This window comes from Bidens hawaiensis, unplaced genomic scaffold (assembly GCF_021521415.1).
Source record: "Bidens hawaiensis isolate Kalapana, Puna unplaced genomic scaffold, B.hawaiensis_p1.1 tig00041930_1, whole genome shotgun sequence".
NCBI classification, from domain to species: domain Eukaryota; kingdom Viridiplantae; phylum Streptophyta; class Magnoliopsida; order Asterales; family Asteraceae; genus Bidens; species Bidens hawaiensis.
This window is the reverse complement of record NW_027497438.1, coordinates 137,657-142,347: the sequence shown is the minus strand read 5'-3', so window position 1 is coordinate 142,347 and position 4,691 is coordinate 137,657. Positions and strand designations below refer to the sequence as shown.

At 41.4% G+C, this 4,691-nt stretch overlaps 1 pseudogene; it reads right to left on the bottom strand.

Annotated features, from left to right (window-relative positions):
• Positions 1–1,986: 1,986 nt before the first annotated feature.
• Positions 1,987–4,197, bottom strand: LOC143593331 (homoserine kinase pseudogene; annotated as a pseudogene).
• Positions 4,198–4,691: the final 494 nt, after the last annotated feature.

Below are 4,691 nucleotides of genomic sequence, written 5' to 3'. Positions count from 1 at the left end.
GCCACTGCAGGGTTATCTGTAACAATACCACCTGCGGTTACTTTTCAGCCTGTTTCTGATGTTCCGGCTACCTTGGGAATCCCTCCTCCGTATGCTCAAGACACTTCTCATATGAGGTTTGATTTTGATGCAAATCTATCTGACTCAGACAGGATAGCAGATCTTGAGAGGGTCGTGGCAGAACAGTCAAGAATCAACCTGATCCAGACTCACGCTATCCAGCGCCTTGTTGCAGAAAATCAAATTCAGTCGTCCCTCCTGATTGAGCACGGTAAACTTTTTGATGCTTTAAAACAGTTCTTAGCATCTCAGGGGGAGACGAGCTGCAAGGGCGATGAGTTGAGGACGAAGAAGAGTAACGATAGAGACGATGATCCCAATGCATCGAAGGATGCAGGTAGTGAGTTGCCAAGAACTGAACAAAGTCTTGGGACTTCCACATCTCAGGGGGAGTCAGCTGGTGCAACAGGTGGATCAGGGGGTGATGATGTGGTGGTAGTGGATGATGAGGAGATGTTGAATGATGATACTGTGGGTGACGACGATGTGTTACCGGTTGAAGAGATTGAGAAAATAGGAGCTGAGATTGTGATTGACAGTGAGGTTGAAGAGGGAGAGATTGTGGAGGATAATGTTGAGCATGAAATTCCAGAAGTTGATAAGTCAAATGTGGGTCAAGATATGGGAAGCGATGAGACTGAATGGGAAGAGCAGCCGAGATGGAAAGAAGGCTATGCTCAATGGTTCGTAAAGACAAAGAAACCAGCGGTTCCAACTATGTTTAAGAAGAGTTATAATATCAAAGGTTATGCTGAATCGAAGAAGGGGATTATATGCTGGTTATATGATGAGCAGTTGAGGCTATTTGTGATTAAACGTTTTGACGGAGTTCAGTACTTCAAAAGGTTGTTGAGATCATTGAATACCTTGCCGGAGTGTGAGGTGAAGGATTTAGCCAAGTTGGGGTTGATAAACAGGAGTGATGATAATATGGCTAGGATTATTGGAAAGATCGTGTGGAAAGAAAGTATAAAAGAGAAGAAGTTCGAGTTGTTAAAGCCGCAGAAAGGGAAGCTTGTTGAAGATAAAGACAGAGGAATGAGAGCTGATGGCAAACCTTGGATGATAATGAAGTATAAGCCTATCCGGTGTTTGAAAGAAGTACCGATGAAACTAATGCCCAAGGATGTCTTAAAAAATCTGAAATGGTGGTATGTCGATAATCAAACAGCTGAAGCGGTCATGGAGGATGAAGATGAACAAGAGGTGCTGAGAGTGTATGATCCTATGCACTTGGTGAATTTGTCTCAAGCCGACTTGCAGGTGCTAGACGAGAAAAAGATATTCTATATCCCTGCATGGAAAGATGAAGCCAAGAAATATCAAAGAGTAGTTTCCGTTTGCGTCAGAGAAGGCGTTCATGCTTGAAGACGAGTGACTCGAGATTTTTGGGATTACAAGACACATGATTGAAGATAGAGATATGAAGCTACTGCCAAGGGGGAGTCTGTTGGTGCATTATGTCAGTAGTTCAGTATCTAGTGTCTGTAATCGTGTTAGTTTGTTTGGTTTTGGTTTGTATAGGTTGTCTCACAAGTTCGCCTAATATAAGCGAACTTGTGGACAAGCGAAGTTATTGACAACTTCGCCTAGCATGTTAGGCGAAGTTGTCGGAGGCTTTATATGCTGTGTCTACGGCTCGCTTTAGTAACAGTTTTTCTAAGGACGTGTAATTGTGATTGAATATCACGTGTAAAAGAGTTGCAATACAACGTGTCTTTTGAGTATTGTAACGTGTGTTTATGCTTGGGTTTAACGTATATCGCATCTAACGCTCATATCGTCTTACGTAGGGATTCCGCACCTACGTATTACGAGATATTTCCGTGTAGATCCGGCTGGGAACCTACACAGACCTGCACACTCATTGTGGACATCCACAGGCTCCACAATCAAACTGCAAGAAAGGCTTCGACAAAACCTTTTGAACATCTGAAAGCCACAGAAAGAAAACAATGTTAACATTTTGTAACGAAACTATGCATGGCTTCGTATGGACTTAATATAACTGTCTCTGTCTGTGCATATCATAAATTGTAGGTTTTGTTGATGTAAAATTATGACCGTAAACGTTAAATTTCCATGTTTTTTCCAAGATACTAACACTAACAAACTAAAACAACAACTAGCATTTTCACGCCTGTGCCGCAAAGCGCAGGTAAGCAAAGTAGTTTATACTAAATTTAGAGGGGTAAAATGGTCCAAAACCGGTTTCTAACAGTGTCAAATGGCTATAATACCATTAGAAACTGATTCAGCCATTAAATGTCATTTTTTGAATTAAAACCCGGTTTGGAACCAGTTTATGTAGAAACCAGTTTCGAACCAACCCTAACCGGTTTCATCAGGTCCAGGTTTTTAGCGCTTCAAACTGGTTCGGTTTGTAACCAGTTTCTCCCACAACCAGTTTTGACTGCGTTGACTAGGAACCGGTTCAGTTCCAACCCGAATCTGTTTAGGTTTATAACCGGTTTGTGCACCTCTGTTCAAAAGTCAACCGAAATTTCAGTTGCATTCTGTTAGGCTTCTGTTTATGCAGTCTGACCGAATCACTAAACTTGAAAATCCAAACCGTTTGTATAAAAGTTGAAATATGTAATGCCAGTCCAATGCAATCCGACCCGTTTAAATTCCTGCAGTTGACTGCAGAGCCTCATTTTTATCTAAAGATCTTGCAAACACAATAAGCCCATTTTAACTTCAAACTCATTGACCCATTTGAATCAACTTACACTCAGTTATTAATAAATACATATGTGTTATCAACCAACAATTTTGACTTATAAAAGATATAATCAAAATAAGTAAACACCAATGCAAAGATGACAATTTTATTTCAAGAAACTAACTAAAAACCTTACCCAATCATCCAAGGAATCAAATGTTACATCAATATGGTTTTCCTTGATTCACAGACCAAGATTCACTTATTTCACAAACAAAAAACCTTTAAAAAAACCTCACCCAATCATTAAAATCCTCAAGATTAAAACACAATCCCATTGATGATCATCTTGAAACACTGCTAATAAGCCTAGCACCCACTCTGTCCAACTTCCTGACCACAGCCATAGCCTTCAAATTACCACCAACCATGAAAGCCTCCACCATTTTCTCCCCAATCTCTCTCCCTTTATCCTCATCATCCGTAACCGCCACCGCAGTGGGCCCCGCACCACTAATCGTGCACCCAAACGCACCCGCCTCCGATGCAGCCTTCTTCACAGCCTCCATCCCGGGAATCAACGGGGCCCGCTTCGGCTCCACTATCCTATCCGAAGACAACGCCTTACCCAACCCTACACAATCCCCCTGCAACACCGCCGCCACCAACCCCCCCGCCTGACTGCTGTTCCATATATGATGCGACATCGAAATCTCCGTCGGCAACGCCGCCCGCATCTTCTTCGTCGGCGCCTCAAACTCTGGGTTCACCAACACAAAGCACAAATTTGCCTCACTAGGAAACTTCAACTTAATCAACTCCAACGGGTCGTAACTCCTAACAAGCACAAACCCGCCCATTATCGACGGCGCAATATTATCCGCGTGGTACCCCGACACCTTGGCTTCTGATTCTAGACCCGCAAGAACCAATTCGGAAACGGGCAACTTCCCCCCAAACAACTCATTAACCGCCACAGCCGCGGCGGCGGCACTAGACCCTAACCCGCTACCTAAAGGCAGCCCCTTTTCTAAAGATAGAGACAACCCAACTGATGTAACATTAAGCATCTTCATAACAGCAATAGCAGCAATACCAGCACAATTCCAATTAGGGTTTTTACTCAATTTGTTAGCTGAGTTACCTGTACCGGTTATTTCGGATATCGAAAGCTCACCCGGGTTGACTTGTGGGTCGATTTTGAGAGTGACGTAGTCTCCGATTCCGTCAACGGCGCAGCCTAAGAAGTCAAACCCGGGTCCGAGATTTGCCACGGTGGCCGGAGCGAAGGATTTGACGGAGGTGTAAACGGGTTGGGGTTCCGGGTTCGGGTTGGATGTGAGGGATAAGTTGCAGCGGAAAGACTGGGGTAAAGGAAGATGGGTGTTTTGTGATAGATTAGGATTAGGGTTAGTAAGTGGGAAGATGTAGTGGGTATGTAATGCGGGTTGATGATGGTGGCAAATCGCCATTGTTAATAAGTTGCAATTGAAGGTGAAGGTGGAGGCGCAGCAAATCAGTGAGAACTCTGAGAAGTGTCAAGATGGCGACTGCCTTTTTCTTTTCTTTTATTTTATTTTATTTTATTTTATTTTATTTTGTGTAATGTGTTTTATTCTTTCTGTTTTTTTAAATAGCAAAAACTCCATACAATGTTTAGTTAGGAGATTATTAAGAAGAGTGAATGGAAGCAAATATGATATGTAATTGATTTTCATTTAAATTTCGACACTCAATTTTAAGTAGGTTTTTTTTGAATTAAAAAAAATGTTTGTTTTTAACTTTCAAAGGTAAAAGATTTTAATACAAAAATATTATAAAAGTACGTTTTAATAATGAAATAAAAATAAGATAGTTATAAAAGTATTTTAGTTTACAATGTGAGATAATAAAAAAGATAGTTACAAAAGTATTTTATTTTATAGAAAGAAAATATAAAAGTAGGTGATTATGTGAAATATATGAG